Genomic DNA, 27,004 nt, shown 5'->3' on the forward strand with positions numbered 1-27,004 from the left:
TTCTCGCCAGACACTGAATCTGCCAGCACCTTGATCTTGAACTTCCTGGTCTCCAGAACCTTGAGAAATAAATTTCTGTTAAGTCACTGGTCTCTGGTATTTTGTTATAGCAGCCTGAACTAGGACAATGTGGAACGCATTGTAGACAATAGATAAATGAATGGTTATGTCTGTATGGTAATACAATTTTATTTATGGACACCAAAATTAGATTTCACATAATTTTCACATGTCACAGAACATCATTATTATTTTGATTCCTACCCCCATCATTTAGAATGTAAAAATCATTCTTAGCTCTTGGCTATACAAGTGGTGTGCTGGATTTGTTAATTTGGTCTACAAACTATAGCTGCTGGCCCCTGAGATATATTATAGAGCAAAGGGTTCTAAAGGTTAGCTGTTATTATTGTTAATCCCACTTATCATATAGGAAAATGGACTTTAGAGAATTCATAAAAGACCCTGGACAAGAATGTCAGTCCTGTGGCTCTTCATCAAGTGCTCTGCCCAGTGAAGGGGGAAGAAGGGCACAATTCAAGGTAACCAACTCTGGGTTCCTTCCTCCCCTCGAATTTCTCTCCACTTATCATCTCTCTTTACATATTATTTTTAGAACTCTCAAAATGGCAGCCCCAAGAAGGCAGAATATCCAAAACAGACGAAAAAAGGAACTAAGATGAAGGGAAATACCTTTTTCAGTGAACACTAGTTATTTACTTTGAATTCGGCCATTAATCCCAGGACGGAAATGAACCAAAATTTACCCAGAGACACATAAGTATGAAGAGTTAAAAGAAAAGAGTATGTTTTGGATTTTTTTACTTTAAAATACATTAAAAAAATTTTATTGGAGTATAGTTGATTTACAATGTTGTGTTAGTTTAAAATACATTTTTGAATTTAATGGTCTGTGCTTTGCTCCCCTCTCTTAGCTCAGCCAGCTTCTGTAGTACCTTTGTCCTCCTCATTTTCTAGGGAACAATGGATGTGGCAAATAAAAATAGGTGTAAATCACTGTGCAAATAAAATGAATAAATAGGATGTGCCTGGAAACAGAGCTTAATTTGAAGTGGCCTTCTTCCCTTAGCCTGGGGAAATACATATCCTACATTTGTGTGTTGCCTTGGTTTTTTGAAGGCTTCCATGTACAGTTAGCTCATTTGTTTTTTGCAAGTCTTTTTAATTGTCAAAAAGGTGTTTGCATGCTCTCCAAATGTACCATTTCTTCTTCTTCCACCCCAGGGTAAATCAAAATAAATTGTATTGTCAATGAATCGCAATGAACTTTCCCTTAGCTGGTTGCCCTGCCCCTTCCTAGTCTTTAATCAAACCACATTCAGGGTCATCTTTCAGAAGCACACATGCTTAACATCCTTGGGTAGCTCTCCATCTGAAGATTCTCTACCTTTCCAGTTACATCTCCTTTTCCACTGTGGACTCAGCACTCAAGTCACTCCACAGTTTACAGGAGTCAATGCTTCCTCACATCTTTATGCCTTCTTTCACACTGTTTCCTTGGAATTGAATGCTTTCCATCCAAGAATCAGCCTACCTTGAGCGCAGACCAGAGGGAACAAAGGATGCAATCTGAGGAAGTTCTATAGCCACCAAGTCTCTCAGTTTTCCCTCACTCCTTTCAAACCCCAGTTTCGTCTATTATTTTGAAGAATGAGAAATCCAAGAGTGGGAGTACCAATCCACGCTACAGTCTCAAATGTACTGGGTGCTGGGAATATACAGCAATGAATCATCCTTCAGTGAGCCTGCAGCTAGCAGGGAAGATAAGGCCAGTCCATGAATTCCCAGAACACCAGGCAGGAAGTTATAAGAAGAATATGTATAAATAGAGGGTTCCGTATAAAGCTCAGAGGAGGGAAAGGCTATATTAAGCTGGAGCAATCAGAAAAGACATGTTGGAGCATTTGCTATGTGATTTGGACCTTGGAAACGAGAAAGATTTGAATAAGTGAAGATGGTTTGGAAAGTGGAAGAGTGTTGATGCCAGAAGTTCATTCCACGTAAAGCCAAGGAGGTGGAAGAGAGCTGGGCTTTCAGAGAGAACAAAGAGACTCCGCTTCTGAAGAGCGAGAGGAGCTGAAGAAATAAAAGGAGGAAAGATGGATCAGGGCCAGGTGGCGGAGGAAGCAAAGGTGTTAGCTGATAACTCACCCGCAGATCCCCAGACAACAAGCCAGCTGCACACTCAGAAAGTTTTCCTTCTGATTCAAGCTGGCAAAAGAGGTTGCCTGGCAGGGGTACCCCAGAACTTCATCAGAATGTGGCTTGTCTGCTTTTAGACAATCAGCACAGTGGTGCCAATACTTTAGAGCTGTATTAAAATACTTCTGTTAATTTTGGACTTGTATTGAGTTTATTAGAAACGTGCACCCTGAAATGAGAGTTAGGGACCCCTTGCTGATAAGACCCCAATACTGAACAGAAAAAGCCAGAGAAATGTCAAGTTATTCTGTGTGTACCTGTGTTCACCTCTTGCAGAGAAATCATAGAGCTTTGCTAATGTCATGCTCCCAGATGGCTTTTTAAACGTGGGAATTACAGATACCTGAGCAGTAAAAGAAAACTGTACATGAGAATGAAGATAATCAAAGAATTACCTTTATTTGGACATTTTCTATGTAAGACGGTATTATGTTGGCCAGAGATGGACCTTGACTCCTGGGCTGATCAGACTCTAATTAGATCCTGAGTCCCACCACCTATCACAGCTTTTCTCAAGTGGTAAATGGATTACTTCTTAATTCTTGTCAGCAAACATTTTCTGGTCCCCAGCTAGGCATCAAGAACTGTGCTGTATGCTAAAGTAGGTGGAGGAATGAAATGAAATGAAAATCGTCTTACTTCTTGACGTCCTTGCTGTCTATTGGGGTAGACACAGATCCACAGACCTTGTGAAAGCAATGTATTAAAGGGTCAGATGGCAGTAAGCACAGGTGCCGTGGGAGCCCTGAGGTGGAACATCTCCTCAGTCTGGACTAAAGATTGTGAGAAGGGCCAGGGAGGGTTGACTGAAGAAACTGACACCTCGGTACAATGAGAATCTTCTCTCCTGTTGGTCCAGCTTTAAAATCACAGCATCTCAAAGCTGGCTATCCTCGAAGTTAGAGCACCTATCGAATTTAATTGTCATCCCTTGCTTCACTGTCTGAGCTGTGGTAAACTTCAAAGGACTTCGACTGTTTCTATTTTGTGCACGATGTGTCTCCACCACAGAACAGTATCTGACGCCTAATAGCTTCTTGTAAATATGGGTTGTGTGTTAAGGAAGAAAATATTAGCCTAGGAATTTTCACCCTCTCTCTCCAAGCGCTAAGGGGAATTCTGCTGTAATATTTAATGCATTCCTAATTCTGAGCCAAGTCTGGAAGGAAATGACAAAAGAAGGAAAAGCAAGTTAGAATGTTGGACCGAAAGGAACTTGGAAATCAGCTGATTCTATGCCTCCTTTCTACAGATAGAAAATGGAAATTCAGAGAAGTTATATTGTAACCATTAGTGCAATGTCACCCATGTAATTAGCAGCAGAGCGGGTCTAAACACAAGGTATCCTGATTGCAGTACTCCTTTCCTGTGAGGCATACGTATTATTTTTCTATCAGTTACAGATATGTAGGGAGGGAGGTGCAAAGGATTCTGGAAGGGGCTTATTTCTTTTGCCACCGTATAGAATAGTCTGGATCCTAAAGGAGCTTCACGTTGCAAGGAAGGCTTTGTTTAACGGAACATTTTGTGTGATAGGTTTATCCTCTACAAAACCCCCACATTTTAAAGGATGCGTTCTTCCATGCTAAGTAATTGCTTCTGGCAGGAACGTCTTTTACTTTATAAAAAAAAAGACCCCTTCTCTTGCTTTCATCTGATATCTCAGTAAGGCCCCAGAGGGAAATGTTGGGAACAAATGCTTGTTCAAGCTGTAATATTCCCTTGAAAAGTGAAGCTTGAAATCCTTTAGGGAGCCCAGTGTTCTTTCAAAATTGATTTTGACATTGTAGAACTACATCCTAACTAACTTCCATGCCAAAATATGTTGTGACTAGTGTTTGGATAGTTGAAAGAATATTAAAAAAATAAGTTTTCATATCAAGAGCAGAAGAACAAATGGTTTGTATGCTGTGTGACCTGGGGATTATCCTTAAAAAGCGTTTTCTAAAGTGGTTATAGGAAGAAATGATGAGAGTAAAAGATTACTTGGCAGGTATGAGATACTGTCCTAATAGAAAAGATTAAATGAATCCCCCACCCCCGCCAAAAAAAAGCACCAGGGAGAAACAAAATAAGAAAACTCGTTATCGTATTATCAACAATAAAAATCCATGATTTCTAACATTTATTAAACACTCACCATATGCCGGGCACTGCTCTAAGCCCTTGTAGGAAATAATGCCTCTAATCTTCCCAACGACCCCATGAGGAGGGTGCAGTTAATAGCCTCATTTTAAAAAGAGTGAAATGAGGCACAGAAAACTACTGTAACTTGCTGGAGGTTACAGTCTAGGAAGCAGTGGGGTTCACGTTCAAACATAGGGAGTCGGGCTCCAGAGTCCATGTATTTTTTATTTTTTAAGTTAAAAATTTAAATACCAAACTAACATGTGTCCTGTGGGCACACCTCATGATCCCAAATTCCACTTAACATGAATGGACAGGTACGCATACAAATATTTATGTACAAGGATGTTCAGCAAACCATTACTTCCAATAATGGAAACTGGAAACAATCCAAATACTGAACAATTAGGGGTGTATTAAGTGCTCAGTTGAAAAAATGGAAAAAAGAAAGCAAAACACAGAGAAAAAAATGAAATCCCTCATAATCCCTATACTCTGAAATAACCAGGAAGAAATTGCTGAGCTTGTCTTTCCAGCTTTTTTCTATATTTTGTTTCTGATACAAAATTGGGATCATACTGGATATATTGCTTTATGATTTGACATTTCTATGCAGATAGTATTATAAATCCTTTTCAAGCCACTAGTTATTCTTCTACCACTTATTTTAATGGCTTCAAGGTGTTCCTTTATTTGTACATATCATGATTTATTTAAACGTTTTATTGTTGGATCTGTGCTCTTTTAACCATTATTCTATGATGCCTTAATGGATGGTAACCCACTGATCTCTAAAAGTAGCACAGGCTCTCTAGCTTGGAGCTCAAGACATTGAATGATTTGCCCTAACTATTCTAATTTAATCTTCCTGTCTTTTATAATTCACTGACCCTGAATTATAGAATCATTTGTTCTAGAAGTGTAACTGGGCATCTCTTACAGCACTCGTGCAATTCCTCTTATGGCATGAGTAGATCTACCTAATGATCTAGCTATATTCTACTAGGCTGAAAACTTATTCAGACATTCTGCCTGAATCAACTTCCTAACCACATACGAGAGAATTGTGTCATACACTTAGTAGATGCTCAGTAAGTGTTTATGGAATAAATGAAGGTCATACATATTATTTTTAACAGTGTAAAAATTTCAAATATCTAATGATGGGGTCAAGTTGAATAAACTATGACATGCTGGTATAAAGAATTTTGAACAATAATTAAAAGGAGAAACACAACAAAAGAGAAAAGTTCTGAAACAAAGCAGAAATAGAGTTAAATTCTTAAAACCAGATCCCTTCATACCTCTTCCAAACTTCTGTTCACTATTCCTCCACTTAGTCTGACTTCTTTGAATGGTTCACTACTCACAAGCCTACAATTCTCAGCCTCCTTCTTATCTGAGAGCTTCTGTAGCTCTTTGTATCACAGTACATACCAGAGAAACCAGAGCACAGCTGGGGTTTAAGGAATGGTTGTTGAATGAATGATCAATGGAGAAATATGGGTAGACAACAAGACTTCGGGCCCTGGTCTTGATGCTGGCATCATTATTCTCCTATCTTAGCAGATTTTCTTAAACTGTTCTCCCTGAATCCCCAGGAATCCACACACACACAAATTGTGACGATTATAATAGAAAAAATATATTTAAACTTATTAGTAATGCACAGCCTCAGCAAAATGTCAAGTTTTTCTAATTTTGCTGGAATGAAATCAATTTAGTGTAGCAACACAGCCTCATGCTAATTAGAAGCCTTAACTGGCATCTTCAATTAAGAAAACTGTGAACCATCAAAATCACTTAAAAATAGTATTTTAAAAAATGGGTACATGATCTTTTAAAAACTTAAAGCCTGTTGGGATAAAAATAATTAGTATAAAAAACTGAAAACTGTTTTTAAAAATTGGGATTCAGTTTTAAAATCCGTAAAATGGAGATTGATTGATCTCCTAGGTAAATCTCAGATATTTATATCCTAGGTACAGATTAAAATTTCCTCAGTTCCTATCTTTGTCCATTGTTACACCATCAGAAGGCCAAGGACCTGTCTCTTTGTCTATTCCCAATTCCTATATCAGAGGTTGGGCTATGTTAGTTGCTAAACAAATACTTGTTGACTAGATAACTGAACAAGCTTTGAACACTTTCTGAAAAGGAAGAAAAGGAATTATATCCCAGGATATAAGTGAACCATTTAGGGAATAATGATGAGTTAGACCATATTGACTTTTACAAATGGGAACTGTGAGGCCACTTGGAAACAGACAATTGGCAAGTTGAATAACTGCATTGCTGGTGGGAAGGGAATTAGGTAGGAACTCAATGAACCAAGCATCTCTTTGGGAATGGTCACAGACAGTGGGAACAAATAGGTAGCAATTTTTAGAAAGAAGAAAAAGAAACACAGACAGTTATTGCCTACCGAATTTATCCATCCTTGCTGCCCACAAGTCTCTTTCTTTAGTTCATGAATGAAGAACTAAAAAGAACATGACCCATAAAGACTGAAGCAAGGGCTCAAAAGATAGAGTTTGTAATGTAAGGATGAGGATGATGATGAGGACGACAATGATGCTTATCAACATTTTATGATCATTTGCTACGTACAAGACACCTTGCGTAACGGAGTAGGGCCTAACGGAAGGAGAGAAGATGATAGATTAAGGAGATTAAATAAAATTATTAAGTAAAGGACCTTAATCTAAGAGGAATCAATCAACTTTAAGTCTTCTTTTCACCCATTAGGGTCAAACAGACCTATATTTGAATACAAGTGTACCAATTACTAACCATGTGAAGCTTGGTGAGGTGCTTAACCTCTCTGAGCCTTAAATTGATTACCTGTAAAAAGGGAAAAGGAACACTTAGTTTACAACACTATTGTGAGGATTTAATGAAATATTATATATGGAAGTAATTTGTTAACTGCTATGCAAATATGAGATTTCAAAGATTAGCTATTCCTATTACTCAACAGTTAGATAAGATGTACACAAACATGAATAGTAAGCAGTGGGTGATTGTGTAGGAGTGGGAAGGAGAGCCATGTGGTAAAAGCTGAGTGGTTGAAAGGAGGCGAGAGAACTAGTGGGAACCATATCACATCGGGTCTGCAGACCCATTGTCTACAAAACACTTTGACTTTTATTTGAGTGGAATGGAGAGCCGGTGCAATATTTTGAGCAGGGCATGAAAGGCATAAAATAATGTGTATCTTAAGAGGATCACTTTGGCTGCTGTGCTTAGAATAGATCGTAGGAGGTTAAGGCAGGAGGGGAAAAGTCAGGAGGTTATTACAGTAATGCAAGTGAAAGATAATGGTGGCTTGGACCAGAGTGGTAGTGGTGGGTTGGTAAGAAATGGCTGAATTTTAATATTTTCTGACGATAGAGCCAAGAGTATTTCCTGACAAATGTGGGGTATGAGAGACAGCACAGGTAATTCCTATTCCTGGATTTTATTTTATTTATTTAAAAAAAATTTTATTGGAGTATACTTGATTTACAATGTTGTCTTAGTTTCAGGTGTACAGCAAAGTGAATCAGTTATACATATACATATATCCACTCTTTTTAAGATTCTTTTCCCATATAGGTCATTATGGAGTATTGAGAAGGGTTCCCTGTGCTATACAGTAGGTCCTTATCAGTTATCTAATCTTTATATAGTAGTGTCTATGTGTCAATCCCAATCTCCCAATTTATCCCTCCCCCACACTGTCCCTCCTGGTAACCATAAGTTTGTTTTCTACATCTGTGACTCTATTTCTGTTTTGCGAATAAGTTCATCTGCACCATTTTTTTTCCTTTTTTAAAAGATTTCACATATAAGCAATATCATATGATTTTTGTCTTTCTCTGTCTGACTTACTTCACTCAGTATGACAATCTCTAGGTCCATCCACGTTGCTGCGAATGGTATTATTTCATTCTTTTTTATGGCTGAGTAATATTCCATTGTATATACGTACCACATCCTCTTTATCCATTCCTTTGTCAATGGACATTTAGGTTGCTTCCATGTCCTATCTATTGTAAATAGTGCTGCAATGAACATTGGGGTGCATGTGGTTTTTGAATTACGGTTTTCTCCAGATATATGCCCAGGAGTGGGGTTGCTACTTCATATGGTAGCTCTATTTTTAGTTTTTTTAAGGAACCTCCATACTGTTCTCCATAGTGGCTGTATCAATTTACATTCCGACTGACAGTGTAGGAGGGTTTTCTCCGTACCTTCTCCAGCATTTATTGTTTGTAGATTTTTTGATGATGGCCATTCTGACCGGTGTGAGCTGATACCTCATTGTATTTTTGATTTGCATTTCTCTAATAATTAGTGATGTTGAGCATCTTTTCATGTGCTTTTTGGCCATCTGTATTTTATTCCTAGATTTTCACCTAAGCAACTGGAAAGCTGATTGCCATCTTCTGAGATGGAGAAGCAGCAAATGGCCTAAGCTTGGATAGGAACGATCAGGAGTTTGGTTTAGGACATGTTGAGTTTGAGAGGTTGGTTTGGTATTCAAGTGGACATATCAAGTTGAGAGCTGAATTTTAATCTGGAGTTTGGGAGCTAGGTCTGGGCTAGAGACATAAATTTGGGCATTGTTGGCATGTAGATAGACGGTATTTAAAGAGATGCAGTGCAGCAGACAACTGCTCTTTTCCCAAGATTGATTTCATCTTGTTTTAGCCTAGGTCTAAGAAGTGGGGTTTTCCCTAATTTCTCTTCCCTCCATTCTTCCTTCTACCTCTGCTCTACCCCAATAACTCCATGATACCTCATAGGATAGAACCATCCATTCACATCTTAGGTCCCTTGTACTTTGCTGGTTTATTTTTCTGTCTCTACTCAGCTTTCCCAGTGCAGTGACTGCCACATGTTGTTGGGATTTTGGTCCAAGCCACAGAAGGAGACAGTGAAGCTAAGTGATGCAGGAAGTAAACTCATGACCTTAGATTCAGGAAACTGGTGCACCAACCACTGAGAAACCAGAGATGGAGGATTTTTTGCACAAGCGTGAGCAGAGTATAAATCAACATCTCTGCCTTCAAAAAAATCCGCATCGTAAGTGCAAGTTTATTTACTCTGTATATTCTGTGGGACAAATGCTTGGTATTTATTCAGAGAGGATACTGGAGAACCAGGAGAATTGTCTTTTGCTTTCAAGTAGTGTATACTTTAGAGGCGGAGGTCAATGCTTATTCATGAGAAACCATATCACGTACTCAGGAGAAAAGAAAGGGATGGATGGAGGGGTTGCTGAGAAATGAATTACTCTTATTTGACCATCGCGTTCTAGAATAAATGTCAGGCCATCTGGAAAGTTTTCATTAATTCCTCATAAGAATGGTCAATAGATCCATGATCCTCCAGATAATACTCCTATTATTTTATAAGATTTATTTTATTATTGCAAAAATAATGTACCTTCTTTGTAAAAAAATCATAAAATAAAAATAAACAAGAACAAAAACACAGAAAATTTCATGACCAGAGATGACTGTGAGATCACCTTTTGGGTATTTTTTTCTATGTATTTACTTATTTTACAAAAATGAGATCACACTGTACTTCCTTGTAGCCTTTTTTCTCACTTGACAATAGAGCTGAAGAATTTTCCATGTCCTGAGCATTTGCCTACAACATCATTTGCATATCTGCCTATTATCGGTGTCACGGCTATATTATGAAGGTGATGGTGGGCTTGGGGCTTGTTTCATTTTATTTTTCCTCAGCATCCAGGACAATGATGGGTAACAGGATGTTCTTACAATCACAGAATATTAGAGAGCTCAAAGCTCCCTCAGGCATCATCTAGTTAATTTCCTATTTTGCAGATGGAAAAGTTGGGACTCAATGTGTTAAATGGATTGGCAGTTCAGGTGGTCAGAAAACTGCCGAACCAGAATCAAACCCAAGTGCCTGGACTCCAAGCATCACATCCTTTCACTACAAAGTTCAGACTCAGAGTAAACCCAACATCTGTGAAACAGACATGCAGTAAAAAGAAAAGGGTATACTTGGGCAGGAGAAGTTTGGGGAGGAAAGGTCTCTTGTGGTCCTTTTGGAACTTTCAGTTTTACTTCAAACCCTGAGATGTCAGAGGTTCATAGAAGGGTGAAGTTGCAGCATGAGGTACAGGGAAGAGGCAGCTTGAGGAAAGAAACTTAGGAGCTCAGGTTTGCAAAACCCACGGTTGTGCGGTCACTCAGCTCCAGCCAACACCCTGAAGGATGCAACAAAGCACTAGGAAAGTGAATGGCCACCCAGAGTCTCAATTCTGGTTTCACACTATATCTGAAGGGCTCCCATCCCTCAGCATTGGCCTCTAGGAAGCCTAATAACATTTCAACTTTGCTCTTGGTCAGGAATGGTTTTTCAGTTTTGACCTTGACAACCCAGAATGTTCCTGACTTCCCAGAATCCTCTCCAAGCCTCCTTGCTGTGGAGGGAGGAGAGTAGTGCTCAGAAAGCTTCAGAACATATTCAGCTGTGAGTGAAGAGCAAGGAATGCTGGGAGTTCCAGCCTGCTGTTGACATGACACCATCCTGCCAAATCCTCTTCATATTTCCACTGGTGTGATTGACCTGAAATGCACATGAGCTGTGCCACTTCTTCCCTAAAACCTTCCGTGGCCTCAGGGTAAAGTTCACACCCCTTTGTGTAGCATTCAGGACCCTCTACCACCTGACATTTGCCCACCTCTGCCTCATCTCTGCCATTTTGTCTTCAGCAACACCAAACTTCCTATGGGTTCCTGTACAGAACCATCCTATTTTTTCATCCAGTTCCTGCTTTCTGGAGTGTGCTTCCTCTTCTTTTATCCAGGGTTAATCTCACTTAGCTAGATTTTGTACCCACTCTGTCTACTTAAGTAACTCTAAAATTCCGTAATCTGTGATAATGTCTGAAATATTCTCGGGAATTTTCAGTCAAATGATTGAACTTCATCCTAAGTCTTATACTCCCATCTGGCATCAGTGCTCTTTCACTCAGTGGCACATTCCAGATGAGATCAGGTGCGTTCAGGGTGGTCATAGAGTGGTGGCACATTCCAAATCACTGGACACCTGTGGGGAGCAACAACTTACCCAGACTCAGAATCTAAACAGAACCCTATTGCTTATTTTTCCCAGCTGCAAATTATCTGGATGGCATAGACGGTTTTCTCTAGTCCTGCACTTAGAATATTTACTTAAATACTGGCAGTGATAAAATTGTGGGAAAGAAATTGCACATTCATCAAAAGTAGGCAGCCTGATAGAAGTGCATAAACATGGTAGTCATCTCAAAGTTAAATTACCATATGTACATGGTTGGCTTGTCATTTATGTACTTATATATTTGTATACCCATCATCCTTAATCACTTACAAGAATGAATGTGTGCATTTAAGAACAAATGTTTGTGACATAAGCTAATGGCTAATTGAAAATTTCTTCCTAGAGGAGAAAGCTGGAAGACAATACCAGAAAGGACAAAAGCTTTGTAGAAAGAACAGCAATACTTGCTAATACCATACAGTTTGATTTTAGTTCAACCTAAAGGAAATTCCTGCTGAGATGCCTGAAAATTATTATTTTTAAAGCATGCAATACATAGCAAAGAGAGACAGCTCATCTTGTCAGAAGGAACACTGAATTTAGCATCAGGAAACTTGAGGCCAACTCCTTGCATAGCCTTTTCTGGGTGTGTGATCATAAGAAATTCATGTAACTTCTTCAAGTCTATTTCCTCAAATTTAATCTGGAAATAATGCTGCAGCCTTGCTATTAGATTTGAAAAACACAAAATACATGAACTTACGTTGAGGTGCTAATTAAATCTCATTTGCATTAATATGTTATTTTTCTATTCCCATCTGTATCATAAAAATCAGGGTCATAGAATCCAAAAATACTACTGCTACTAACACTGTTACAACTGGTGCTACTATTATAGCAACAATAACAACAACTACTATTACTAGCTGATATTTATTGAGAGTTCATTATACATCTACATTGTTTTGGCATTTTACATGAATTAATCATTTATGTCTCTTAAAACACCTAGGAAGTGGCTACTATTATTTTCTCCATTTTATGAGCAAGCAACTGGAGACCCAGAGAAGTTAAGGAACTTGCCTAAGATCACACAGTTAGTAATTGCCAGACTGGGATTTGAACCCAGGCTTAAACTCCAGAGTTCTAGCATTAAGAATGATACTCTCTTCCCTATCTAAAAATAATAGTAAAATTACCTTACCGTTGGATTGTTCTTCGTTCTTTCATAGAGATAATCTCATTTTATCCCTCCAGCAGTCCTTTGAAATAGAGGTTATTATCTTTTACAGACATGAAACTTGGGTCAAAAAGATTAGGGGATTAGCCCAACGTCACCCTGCTCCAGAACAGTAAAATCAGATGGCTGTCCCACTATGGCGGGAACTAAGAACTTCTCCCATCCTGTTTCTGGCTCTACTCTGCTTTTGCGGGCACGTCCCCCATTGAATATGCCTTCCACGAAGACCCCAGCTGAGTCCTGGTGTGTTTTTATTTGTTTTGAAAGCTCTCTCTTCTCTGTCATTCTTTCCGGCACTGTCTGCGACGCATGAGACTACTTGTTTCTTCAAGCATCACGTGGTTCTGCAGAGCTTAGACGGAGTTACAATGGACTTCCAGATCAGATGTCATTGGAATTTAAGGGAGTCATCCTGAGAGGAACACTCCAGGTGAAATGAACCTCTGAGGTCAAGGTCACCTCCTCTCCAGACTCTGAGCTCACCACTTATCCACACTTCCTCTGAGGGAAACACAAGTTCCTCCTTAAATAGAGCCTCCACGATGTCATTGCTCTCTGCAAATTTTAAGCGTGCACTCTATTTTCTGTTGTCTGCAGTTCTGAATACTCCATAATCTGGCCTTGATTAACCTGCCTAAGCCTGCCAGCCTTTTGTCTCCCAGTTATGTCATCTTTCTCTACGCTGTCTCAGAACCCTGTGCTTAGGATGTTCCTTCAATTAGAACTCTCTCTTTAAATGCTTGGCTTGGCTAACATAGTCTCAGCTTATATGTGACCTTCCTTGACTCCCTGAACCACTCCTCTGCTCTTCCATGTCATGTAATCTCTTTAAAAAAGGATGCTGTTCTCATTTCAGCATTTGTTACGTTGCCTTGAGATTGCCTGTTTAATTGTCCATCTCCTGAACTATGCAATGAGCTCTTTGGGGACAGTGGGTTTTGGTATCTCCTATAATGCCTGCACATAGTAGTTGCTCAATAAATAGCTGTTGATTAAATGCTTATTTCTCTTTCTGAAGTCACCAAATACTTTGAAAGGATCTCTTATTGATGTCCTTGCCTTCTAGACTGTGAGTTTTCTGAAGACATTCTGCCTTATTCAGCGCTGCATCTTCAGTGGCTGGCATGGAGGAGGCACTCAGTAAATGAGGAACTGACCAGAATTTCAGATCCTCTAATCCTGCCCATCAGCCTCTCCACAGCCTGCCCTGCCTCTTCTGAAATGCATTCCTCTCCACAATTGCTCCATCTTCCATTTTCCCTTTATTTTTAATGACTTCACTTGTGGTTTGATCTACATAATTTAGCATTTGCTTATACTATTTGCTCTCACTTTTCCTGTGTTTTATGTGTTCGTATCCCTCCCCTGCTAATGAAAATAAGTGAAAGCATAAATGGGATAATAATTTTTTGTATTATTATAACTTCTACCCACCTTCTTCTTCATATTTCAAAAATTATATACTCATCAGTGATAAATGCCCACATTTAATGAGCTCTTAAAATGTGCTACTTGTGAGTGCTTTTCAGACAGATTACATCGATCTGCACAAGAACATGAGAAGTAGGCACGGGGGAAACTGAGTCTTAGTAAGGCTCTGTCTTATCCAGGTGGTGAATGACAGAAGCAGAATTTAAATACAGAGCCCATGCTTTCAACCATTTCTACCTCTGCACCATTGATAATTTAGAAAAGAAGGCGAACAATAAAAATAATATTAAGAGCACCCATAGTTCCGATCCACTACTAGAGGCAGCTACTGCTACCATTTTTGTACATGGCTTTTTTGTCTCTGCTTATGGTAAACAGCCTCTAGCTTGACCCCCCACCTCCAGCCATTCACTCCCTTGTGTACTCCCCTCCTGTTGAGTGAGGGCTAGATCTAGTAACTCACTTCTAATGAACAGAATAAAGCAGAAGCAATTGAACATAACTTCTGAGATGAGGTTATAAAAAGACTGCAGCTTTCATATTGAGTCTCCTTTTCTTCTTCTCTCTGAGATCGCTCATTTGGGGAGAAGCAGACTGCGTACTGTGAGCAGACCTATCCAGAAATCCCTGTGGTTAAGTAACTGGTGACTCTGATCCACAGCCAGCAAAGGCCTGAGGCCTGCCAATAGCCAGATGGGTGAGTTTTGAAGCAACTCCTCTCCCGTCGAGCTTGATGATGGCTGCCCCATCAACACACGAATTCTGGCTTTTGTGTGTGAGAAAGAGCGAGCAGAGGCAGCCAGCTCAGCTGCGCTTGGTGCCCTGACCCAGCGGCTGTGGGATAAACAAATGTTTGCTGGCTTAAAGTGGTAATTTGGGGGGTATTTTGTATATATTGCAATAGGTAAATAATACACTGTCCTATAGACATTTATCTAAATATGGTTGATCATCTATGTTTTACTATTTATCACAGGTCAATATTTAATTTATTGAGTTAAACAAGCTGATAAACCTTGCTAACAGGCTGTAAAATTCTTTTTTTTTTTTTTAAATTGTGAAATATAGCCACATACAGAAAGTACGCAAGGTATCCACGTGCACCTGAAAGAATCATACACAAACACCCTGGTCCCAATTTCAGTGTATTTTATATTTTAAATAAAATAAATCTGCAAGGTATATGTAAAATCAGTCACGATATCATCTCCAAAGAGAATATAAAAGAGAAGAGAAGATAAAAGGCAAGCTAATAGAGGGTACCATTTCAGGATGGTTTAGGAATCAGGGTCTCTGAATCTTTCTTTTGTAAAATCTTTCTTATGCACTTTTCTTTAACTGTCTAAAGAGGAAAAGCTTAACTTTGTCCTCGGGAAGAAGTCTAGGGATTGTGCCATAGTGGAGCGTATATAATATGTGGGACAGAGTGGGGCCTCTGTACAAAATTGATAAAGGAATGAGTGGACTTGGAATTAAGAACATGGATTTGAGCTCCTTTTCAGCTGATTGGAAGTGAGTGATGTCATCACTTAACATATATGAGATTTAGTTTCCTCATCTTTAAAATGGGGACATGCTCATGAAGTTGTGAGGTTTAAAAAAGATAGCATTGTCTATATGAGGCCCGTTTACAGTGTGCTCAGCATATATAGCAAACCCTCAATACATCAATTACTCTTGAGTAATAATTCTGATTTCAGAACACCATCAAATATTGACTTATTACTATATAAGACTTAAGTAAACATATTTAGTTTATTTTATTATTATAATATTTTTTGGCCGCACTGTGCAGCATGCAGGACCTTAGTCCCGTGCCCCTGAAGTGGAAGCACAGAGTCGTAACCACTGGACTGCCAGGGAATTCCCAACATATGTATTTTAAAATATCACAACTTTATTTCTTATTAAATGATAAATGTTCATAATAAAATAATTTTAAAGAATTTTTTTTTAAGTATGAAGAAGAAATCAGCAAATCACTTCAGAATTCCACCAGCAAGAAATAACCAACATTAACTCTGGTGGACCTCATTCCAAACATCCCTGTGCGTATATGGATGGGTTGGAAGAATGGAAGGCTAGTTAGGTAGATAAAAAGCTAGCTAACTAGTTAGAGATCATAATGCTTTTTAAAATAAAAACGTTGTGTAATTACACTTGATTGTAACTAAAGAAAAATGAACTGAAGTGAAACTGAAGAAACTGCTGAAATTTAGATCATGTTTCTTTTTTCCTCCATTGCCAGTGATAGTATTTCCTCAAATATCTCTCTAAGTAGGGTTAAGTAAAAACTTGATGAGATCAAATGTTTCATTTTCCTCTTTTAATATACATCTTCCAATTTTTCAGGCAATACTAATTAAAAATAACCTCCTACTATAAAAGATAAAGTGTTTTTTGAGAAACCTCCACACTGTTTTCCACAGTGGCTGCACTAATTTACACTCCCACTGACAGTGTACGAGTGTTTCCTTTTCTCCACATTCTCACCAACATTTGCTATTTGTGTTCATTTTGATGATAGCCATTTGACAGGTGTGAGGTGACATTTTATTGTGGTTTCTATTTGCATTTGCCTGATGATTATTGATGTTGAGCATTTCTTCATGTGCCTCTTGGCCATCTGCATTCCCTCTTTGGAAAAATGTCTATTCAAGTCTTCTGCCCATTTTTTAATCGGGTTGTTTGTTTTTTTTATGTTGAGTTGTTCGAGTTGTTTATGTATTTTGGACAGTAACCCCTTATCAGTCATATTACTTGCAAATATTTTCTCCCTGGCAATTCCACTCCTGAGTATATATCTGAAAAAGCCCAAAAATGCTAATTCAAAAAGATGCATGTACCCCAATGTTCATAGCAGCACTATTTACAATTGCCAAGAAATGGAAGCAACCCAAGTGTCCATAACAGATGAATGGATAAAGAAGATGTGAGATATACATTCACACACACACACACACACACACACACACACACACACACACACACTGGAATACTACTCAGCAATAAAAAAGAACGAAATTTTGCCATTTGCAGCAACATGGATGGACTTGGAGGGCATTATGCTAAGTGAAAAGTCAGACAGAGAAAGACAAGTACTGTATAATATCACTTATGTGGAATCTAAAAAATACAACAAACTAGTGAATATAACAAAAAAAAAGCAGACTCACAGATATTGAGAACAAACTAGTGGTTACCAGTGGGGAGAGGGAAAGGGGTGGGGTAATAGAGGGGTAATGAATTAAAAGGTACAAACTATTATGTATAAAATAAGCTTCAAGGATATGTTGTACAACACAGGGAATATAGCTAATATTTTCTAGTAACTATAAATGGAGTATAACCTTTAAAAATTATGAATCACTGTATTATACACTTGTAACTTCTATAATATTGTACATCAATTATACTTCAATAAAATAGAAAAAGATAAGTGATTCATCCTCTGACTTTCTCCCACCTCCTTTCTTTAGTCCTGAGTTTTGTTACTTTTACAATTTTAAAGTTAAAATGATTGATAACACATTGTGTTCGGCAATCAAAAATTTTGCTGTTGTGCTGTTGTTTAACCTTATTTAAATGAATGTGATCCCCATAACTAGTTCTTTGAACTATAACTTCTTCACTCTAGAGGTGTGTGTTTTAATAAATTCATCTTGCGATTGAATTAGTCTTCCAGTATATTTTGCAAGAGGGCTCATATAGTTTCTGAGTTCTTTCATGTTTCAGAATGTCTTCAGTTTTAATATTCTTGAGTTACATTTGCCTTTAGTCAGGGCTTTGGGACATAAATCTGATTTCTTCTCGAAGAATGTTGCTGTGGTGAAGTCTGAGGCCAGCTGGATCCCACCTCACTCCCTTTTTATCTGTCTGGATAAAGTCTTCCTCTATAGATAATGTTGATCAGGATAAGTTCAGTGCCTCCTTGTAAATTGTACTGTTTTTTTCTAGTATATTAATTTCTTATGATTTGCAGATTTAGTATTTTTCTAGTATCACAAATATATATGAAATGACATCTCTGAAACACTCTCCCATTTGTTAGTTGCTCTCCTTAAAAAATATAAATGATTCTTTATGTGGGCCAACTTTGAAGTCTATTTATCATCATCTGTAACTGATTTGTTCATTTATCTTTTTCCTTTGCATTCACTGTGAGGTGCTAAAGCCTTTTCTTTTTGTCGTTTGAATTTTTAGTTGTGCCTAGTCTGTTCTCCACGGTTTACATTTATTTGTTTGATCCATAAGGATGCTGCTTTGACCTGCAATTGTTTCCTTAACCTGGTAATCTGCCTTTTCAACCCAGCATATTGCTTCATCATCTTGTTTTTGAGTCTTGTATAAATGACTTCATACTGAGTTTTTTATTGTTCTTTTGCAGATTGTCTTTCCTTTCCCTTTTGTGTTCTAGAATGCTTGCATAGTTGAAATGCCATTTTCTTCCCTTTTTTCTCACGCTTAGCATGGAGAGCTCTGCCCAGATCTTCTCTTTGCTCTGATCCAATGTGGAAAGATACTATTATTCCTTTTTGGCTTTGTCTTTGATCAGGTGGTCTTGCCTTGTTACTTTTAGTTAAATTGATCAGGCTGAATGTTTCTTTCTGAACACTCTTCTGGAATCAGAGGATGCAGGGCATGGGCTGAGAGCTTGGCTGAAGCTTCTGGTTGATCTGACATGGGTTTTCTTCTAGGGTCCCACAAAGTATCCTGTTCTGGGGCCTTCCACCGGCCATTTAGGTGTGTCTCCTGTTCATCCCACCATCTCAGCATGAAGCCACAGAAAAAGCTGGTCCCCAGTGGCTCTTCCTGTTTCCGTTGAGTCCTCTGTGCCTCACCAGTATTTTATTTTCATTGCAAGTGTGATAACTCTTGTTTAGTGTTATTTGTCATATCGTGTTACGCCCCTGCCCAAAATCCTCCCAAGGCTCCCATCTCACTCACTCAAAGCCATAGTCCTCCAGTTTTTACTGGGCCGTCAGCGTGATGCCCCCTGGTACCACCATCCCAACCCTTGGCTCCCTTGACTTAAGCCACACTGGCTTCCTTGCTGAGCTTCAAGTGTGCCAGGCCCGCATCTTCCTTAAGAAGCTCCCAGCAGTGGTTCTCCCTGCCTAGAACCCTCTTTCCCAGATAGCCTCATGGCTTCACCTTAGATTCCTCAAAGCTTGGCTTGGGTGTCAGGATTTCAATGGGATCTTTCCTAAAGATGCTTTTGTGTACAGCAGGTAACTGGGAATTCCATCCCCCTTCTCTAAGAACAGACTCTGGCTCTGGGGCTCCAGTTCAGCCACCTTGCCCAGGAAGAAGCCTGCGGGCCTCTAAGTGAGAAAGCACTTCTGGAGGTTGTATGACTGGCTATGAGAAAAGGGACTTCACCGACCCGGCCTGGGGCACTCAGCAGAGTAGTGGAGAGCCCTCCACTGGGACAGCCTACAGAGGCTGAGAGGTTGAGTGAAAACTAAACTTGCAGTTTGAAAGATTCTGTGAAGAAAATTTACAAAATAAAATAAACGAATCCAAACTGAACTAAAATTTTGTCACCTTTTTTCTCTTGCTCTGCCAAGTTTTCACCCAGACTGTGTAGAGGAGACAAGGACAGGCCCCCACGGACTTCAGTTTGGGGCTTATACATATTTTTGACCCTTTGAATGAATAGCTGCTTGGAAATGGAAAAAGATTGAAGTAAACTACCTGCTGACTTCCGGTTCCAAATGATAGCTGTCTGGTGGGTCCGGAAGCTAAGCCGTTCGGCTCTTCTTGTGAAAACCGTAGATGAGATGGAATGCTAAGACTGAATGTACAGCCTGATGACAGAAGCTAGAATGGTTCACGGTCATCATGGGGTAGATGGATCTGGACTGAGGATCAGCTACCTCGACTCCAGCATATGGCATGCTCTTGCTTTCCTTCATGAGAAAATTCCCCTTCTCAGGAGTTGTCCTTGAAAATAGTATTATCTCCCCCTCTTCTCCCATTTCTCCCAGTCCAGCCAGATGCTGGGAATCACAGGAAAGCCTGAACAGAAAATAGGGAGAGACTGAAGTAGTGTGGGGAGGCAAGTGACCCTGCGGAAGCTGTGAAGTAGCTGACAAGGCATGAAGTCTCTGGTGGCTTCTACCTGGCAGGAGCTGGGCTGGTCCCATCCTGCATTGTCTCTGAGAAGCAGAGGCTGGGCTGAGATCTGAGCAAGAGGGAAGCATATTCAATGCATGGCATCCCAGGGGAGAGCCAGCTATTAAGCAAGGAGTGCACTGAAATCTGTGAGCAGAAATTGTGAACTGGAGAAGAGAATTTGACCCTTAGGGCATGCATGGAGCAAATCACTCTTCCTGGCTTTAACAAACACTGACAAACCAACCTTGTCCTGTCCGAGGATGAGTAAAACAAACAATATCACTATCAATACAAAGAAGGGGACAATGACAAATCTTGCCCCCCAAAAAGGTGGGCGGGAGGAATAAGGTAGAGAAATACTGAGAACAATTTATCACAGAATCCAGATGGTCATTTCAGAAAACTGTATGGTACTCCCACATACTGCATGAAGGTCTCTCTGAAATGGAAGCAGAATGTCTGGAGGAAAGATCTAGAGGGGAAAAAGGCAAAGCAATTAGATGGAGGAATCATGATGGGAGAAAGCAAGAAAAATATATGTGCTCAATGGGCAGTATCGCCATTTCCTGCTGTGTGAAGGTTTACCACGGGTGTGGAGGACATATCTGAGAAAGTCCCTCAGAATTTAGGGAAAAGGAGACAAAGGGTTGAAAGGACGAGAGTAACAATAAGTGAGATTTCAGAAATGTTGGCCAGAAAATGTAGAGCTGTGTGACACCAGTTAGCATTGCTGAGCTAAAGGCGCAGAAGGCTCATGGGAGGCAGGAACAAGTAGCCCTGATTCAAGAAAACCCCAAAATAAGAGCCTCAAATCTATGTAGCCTGGCGTGAGAGGATTAGCCTCCCGAGATAAATACAAAATCCCGTAAATATGCAGAGGTGAAACAATGGGGTTGTTTCATATTAATAAAAATTAACCTAGCCTTCGTCTTCTTTCCAGCACACTAAATGACAGAAGATAATTTGGTAGCATCTATAGAGTTTCAAGAAGCAAAGGATGTGATCCAGGAATGTTCCATATATGTTCCAGTGAATATTCACGTGTGCAGTGAATGGGATGATATCACTGGATGTGCAAAGGAGACAAAATATATTATCTGCAGTCCCTCCTTGAAAAACTTCTTTAAGACACATTTGCAAACTGAGTAATGAAACACAAGAGCTCAGAATTAGATGGTCACCATATAGAAGGACTCACAGTGAGCAGTGATAACAATTAAAGAAGAGATAAACTTCAATGTCACCATTATGGTTATAAAAAGGAATTAAAGCCTGAAGTTCATTCAGGATGCAGAATGCTTATAATATATAAAATAATAGTGTCATAACTATGAGCTGGATCCCAAAACTTCAAAGAATTATTAAAAAAGACTGGGAAGTACATGAGATGGTGTGTGCAAAAGAAAAGTAAAGTGCTGAACTTATTGTCTTACAGAGGACCTGTGATTTCATCCTTGTAATGTGTTTATAGATTTTAGTTTTCTTTAGGTGTACATGTATCTTCTATTTTTCCTAACTCAGATAAGTATTTACTTGATTCATAAAGAAACAGTAGAAGATAAAGAAGCTAACAAAAAATTAAATTCCCTGAGACGAATGTGACCTGAAATTTTGAATATCTACATGGGCTCTAGTCTCAAAGGAGCCCTCTCTTTTTTTCATGTCTTTGGGAAAATGATACAGAGAGAGCTTAGGGTGGAAGTGGAACCCTACTGTGGCTAATGTCACTGACAATGTTGAGATCTGGCTGTCCCACGTTTTCCTGGGATGAAGGGGGAAGGAGGGGAAGGACAAGGGATAAGCTCAAGCTTCTCCATAGTCTTGCAAAGCTGTAAGGATGTTTCAACCTCCGTGTGACCCAGGAACACTCCATGGAGCTCAGGATTCACTTATAGTAGAAGAATGAGGGTCTCACTCTTTTCTCTGGAGGAGAGCAGTGGCTGTGTGACCTCAGAAATATTATTTTTACCTTTCTTGATCTTTGCTTCCTCATCTGGAAAGCGGGGGCAATAGGTTTCTCTCAGAGGTCCCTTAGAGGATTTCAACACATTAGGTACATAACGCATCTAATGTAGCAAGGGAAAGTGTAGGTGTTTAATTGATGCATACCTTTACCTTCCCAGCACTTCAATATTTCTGTCAATCTAAACTTTGAGGGAAAGATGGGCAGTCAGTGGGCTGGTGATCTGGAGAGTTCTGATGTGTCTCTGGGAGGGTTAGGAGGGGGCTACCAGGGAGATGGAGGACAAGGTCAAGGTGGAGAGGCTAGGATCTCACTCTGTGCCTTGCACTGACGGCCACCGTAGTTGACAGTTTCTTTCTCTTGACACAACTCCAAACTGCCTATGAAACATGTTCTGAGAGAAATCCTCCCCCACTTACATTTCCAATGAGGAAGGTATTGCTGTTTGATGCATTAATTATCATTCCTAAATCTTTTCCTCTAGAAGGAAGTTGTTTGCAGTTATCCATTTTGAACACAGAATGGTGAGAAACTCAGGCTATTTATAGCTACCTATTCTTTTGGTTGCAAAAGACGAGCGCTTCTTGGGAAGATGGTACTTCCCTAATTCAGGCTCTTGCAGCCTAGAAAGGGAAACTCCTTTGATGAATCATTGACCAAGGCCAGGCCTTGGCCAACCTTGGTCTTTCAAAACCCGGTCTCTGGTACTGTATTCTCTAGGAAGTCTTCCTGAATCTCCCCCAAAGCTGGGTTATTTAATATCAACCCCACCTAGTTCCCTGATTCCTTCTACATTCTCCTCTGCATGGGAGAAGCTAGCCTGGAAGCACATTCCCTAGAATTTTGCCGGCAGGGGTTAGGGTTAGATTCTGCTAAGGAGAGGTGCTGGGATGGTGTTTTGAAGGCCGAGAAGGAGAAGTTCTTATCTGCTGCAGCAGCTGTCAAAGAGTAGGTGTCAGTACGTGCGGGATGTTGCCAATGGCTTCCTCCCAGTCATTTTCTTGAGAATTCACCACTTCAGCACTACTGCCTGGATTGCGGGGGTAGCAGCTTCCTGGATTCCAGCCCTTGAAGATTTCCCTACTGACATGACTCTAACCCGTACCACAACTGTTCAAACTTTTAATTCCCTGTACTAAGTCCCTTTCTTCTTGAAATACCCAGAAAGCCTCCCATCTTCCATTTCAAGCTTAGAAACACCAGACCGAGCTAAGCACTCTGTTCTCGACAGTTCTTTAGCACCTTTGACACAAATCAACAGCTTGGAGGTTGAGTCCACGGACTGTGGAGTAAAGCAGAAACGTTCACAGCATCTTCAGCTGCTGAGACAAGCCAAAGGCTCTTAAAAAACCCCAAAAAACCTAATTGGGCAAAGAACTTGTCAAAGAATAGATACATGTATATGTATAACTGAATCACTTTGTTGTACACCTGAAACTAACACAATATTGTTCATCAACTATACTCCAATATAAAATAAAAAGTTAAAAAATATATATATATTCATGATAGAAAAGACATTCAGATGTTTCCCTCTCTTCATGTTAACCAAATAAAAAAATTTTAATTTGTTAAAAAAAAAAAATGTGAGGGTGGGACTTCCCTGGCGGTCCAGTGGTTAAAACTGCGCTTCCACCGCAGGGGGCACAGGTTCATCCCTGGTCAGGAAACTAAGATCCCGCAAGCCCCATGGTGTGGCCAAAAAAATATTTTTAAAAATGTGAGGGCAAATCAAGAGCCTCCGCAGCTAACGCTGGCATGGAAGTTTTCAGCAGTATTTGTAGAATTAACAGAGTACCATGAATATGGAATGGGGACCTAAACCCGTGAAATCAATAGTAGTAAGTTCACAGACCCCGGTGAGTCATTTCAGTATCGCAGGGTTAACCACTCAGATACACTGTGACTCTTTGTGATTGGCCTCTTAGAATGTTGGTTTTTTCTGTGTTTAGGATACAACAAATTTATCTACCAGTGGAAAACCAATAAGTTTCCCAACCGCCTGCCACTTGACAACCACATTACTCTGGTTTTGCAGAACTTGACACCACTCACTAGCATAAAGAAAGGTGGAAGGAATTTGGTAAAAGATGATCTGCTTTAGAATATGAGGTCTGCTTTAGAATATGAGGTCCTCCTTCTTTCAGCTGTTCTTGCCATTTTACATACACCACTTCATCTTGGAGATCTGGGGAGGAAAATGACAGGCGTCAATCAGCCTCAGATAAAATACCACATACACCCTAAAGCAGGGGCAGGCAAACTTTTTCTGCCTCCAGTTGGATTCTAAGACCTTCAACCTTCTTTGTAGACGCTCACTCAGGCAATGTATATTTCTGCTCAGAATGACAGTTCTGACTCCCTACTCCTGCCATCCACGCACGTTAATGGAGGAAGACCCCCTGTTTCTGGTTATTCAGGCCCCTTGTAAGCCCCTCACTCACAAAGGCTGAGCACCTGAGCATATGGGCCTAATTTGAGGAGTGCACAAAGCCTGCCTGTTTGGTACCTGCAGAAGCCATGGTGAACGCTGTTCCTCTGCAGACAACTGATTCCTTTCCTTGTATTCCAGCTTCCACTCTCCCTCACTGCTTTTCTCTCGTTATGGGGGTATTTTTAAAGAACCTTAACTACAGGTACATTTTTAGCTGTATAGTTCGTTAGTGTTAAGTGTATTCACATTGTTCTGTAACTAATCTCCAGAACTCTTTTCATCTTGCAAAACTGAAACTCTGAACCCATTATACAATAACTCTCTATGCCCCCTCCTCCCAGGCTCTGGCAACTACCATTCTACTTTCTGTTTCTGTGTATTTGACTATTTTAGATGCCTCGTATAAGTGGAATCATAAAGCATTTGTCTTTTTGTGAATGGCTTATTTCACGTAGCATAATATCCCCAAGGTTCATCCACGTTGTATCAGAATTTCTTCTTTCTTAAGGCTGAGTAATATTCTAGTGTAGGTATAGACCACTTCATCCACGGATGGACACTAGGGCTGCTTCTACCTTTGAGCTATTGTGAACAGTGCTGCTACGAGATATACAAATATCTCTTTGAGATCCTGCTTTCAATTCTCTTGGGTATATACCCCAAAGTGGAATTGTTCACAACAGCTTTGCAATGAGCCACAACCTGTCACAGAAGTGTTTATTTCAATGATGTTCATGAAAGCTGAACTTTAGAATTGGTTGGCCATTAGAAAAAAAAGTGGGACATCAAAAGCACAGGCAACAAAAGGAAAAATAGGGAAAGCCATTTTTTGAATGCCTGCAATAGAAGAGTTTGGCCTCTGATGACTAGGTGCACAAGATATGCTCTTCAGCGCACAATTTGGGTGTGAGTAATGTCTACCTTTATAAGGTCAAAAATAGATTATTGTCCAGAGCCTCCATGAAGATGGACAGCATGTTGATGGCAATGTTTTCATCCTTTAGGACCAACACATCTGGTCTCAAATATAAGAAGAAATTATTGCAGCAACAATATATAGTTTCCAGATGTAAAGATCAAAAAATTTATAATTGCATTTTTATATTTCTGAGGAATCGCTATACTGTTTCTCACAGCAGCTGCACCATTTTACATTCCCACCAACAGTTCCAATTTCTCTACATTTCCAGTTTCCTCACTTTTTATTTTCTGGTGTGTGTGTGTGTGTGTGTGTGTGTGTGTGTGTGTGTGTTTGTGTTTTAATAGTAGCCATCATTCTCCATTTCTCATAATTAAAAAAATGGAATCACACAATTTGGGAAACTGCATTTTTCCCTTTAATATCATGAGCATATTTTAAAGTCAACAAATATTCATTTATAATAGAATTTCTGACGTCTGTGTAGTTTTCTGCTCCATCACTTGCTTACTGTGCAACCCTGGCCAAGTTCCTCAACCTCTCTCTGCCTCAGTTGTAAAATGGCATAATGAACACTTTAAGAGACCTTAGGAGAATGTTGTGAGGATTAAATGAGAAGAACCTATAATGGCATGTTGTCAGCAATCAATACATGTTAGCTATGATTATCAATACTTTTATTATTGTTTGCCCACTGCATTGGTGGATGTAAGTAATTCTTTATCGACCTTCAGGTTGCTTCCGGTTTTTCACTTACATGGACATTAGCTACATAGTTGCAGTCATTTCTTTCTTTAAAAACCATCCAAACAGGTCCCTCTTTTCAGGGATTAGTTGACTGAAGGAGAAACTCCAGCCCAGCTGAGACCCAGCCTCTATTCTTGGCTTTCTCAGAACAGCTTTTGGTCACGTAGAGCAGGCCTCCTTACCCCTTCCAGAAATACATTGCTCTGGCCGTGGTTTTTAAACAAGCCCTCTCATAATTCATTGCCAAGGTATCTCACCTGCAGATCTGTGGACCTGAAGTTTTTCTGGGGGCTCGGCATAATGATGCATGGCCTGGAGAAAGCTTAGTCAAATATTTACACGGAGGAATGTGGCATTTCCTACCCTGGTGCTCTGATTACCATCAGAGTCTTATCTTTCCCCATAAAAGGAAGTGTGGACATGTATTAAGTTGTCAACACGAGAAAAATATAAGGTCCGGAATAGAGGGCCTGGGAGACCTCTGCATGTTCTTCTATGTAATAACATCTGAGGGTAAGAAGGAGATTCAGCTGGAAGCGGGGGTTGTGGTGTTGGGGGTTTGTGAGGTGGGAAATCTATGAGGTCAGGTATAATTTGGTGGGTCTGCCTTCTCATTAAACTCAGGGGGTTTTGAGTGGTCAGAAGGGAAGATGAGAACACCCGTTGTTCTCACCAAAGGGAAGGAAATGCTAATGGCCAAGACTGACCCCCATCTGAAGCACCTCAGTGAAAGACACACACATCAGAGAA

At 39.8% G+C, this 27,004-nt stretch overlaps 2 long non-coding RNA genes across 4 annotated transcripts in view; one reads left to right on the plus strand and one right to left on the minus strand.

The window, feature by feature from the left end:
* LOC125961639 (uncharacterized) overlaps positions 1–8,554 on the minus strand; it is a 224,384-nt gene extending 215,830 nt beyond the window's left edge. Inside the window, exon 1 of the long non-coding RNA XR_007472617.1 lies at positions 8,513–8,554. This is a non-coding gene — a long non-coding RNA (uncharacterized LOC125961639). The remainder of the gene's footprint in view (positions 1–8,512) is intronic.
* The window catches only part of LOC117199656 (uncharacterized), a 372,975-nt gene that overhangs the window by 337,143 nt on the left and 8,828 nt on the right, over positions 1–27,004 (plus strand). For all 3 annotated transcript variants that reach the window (XR_007472596.1, XR_007472597.1, XR_007472595.1), the window contains 3 exons: positions 9,209–9,420; positions 12,908–13,070; positions 14,642–14,768. This is a non-coding gene — a long non-coding RNA (uncharacterized LOC117199656). The remainder of the gene's footprint in view (positions 1–9,208; positions 9,421–12,907; positions 13,071–14,641; positions 14,769–27,004) is intronic.

Source organism: Orcinus orca, chromosome 17 (genome assembly GCF_937001465.1).
Source record: "Orcinus orca chromosome 17, mOrcOrc1.1, whole genome shotgun sequence".
NCBI classification, from domain to species: domain Eukaryota; kingdom Metazoa; phylum Chordata; class Mammalia; order Artiodactyla; family Delphinidae; genus Orcinus; species Orcinus orca.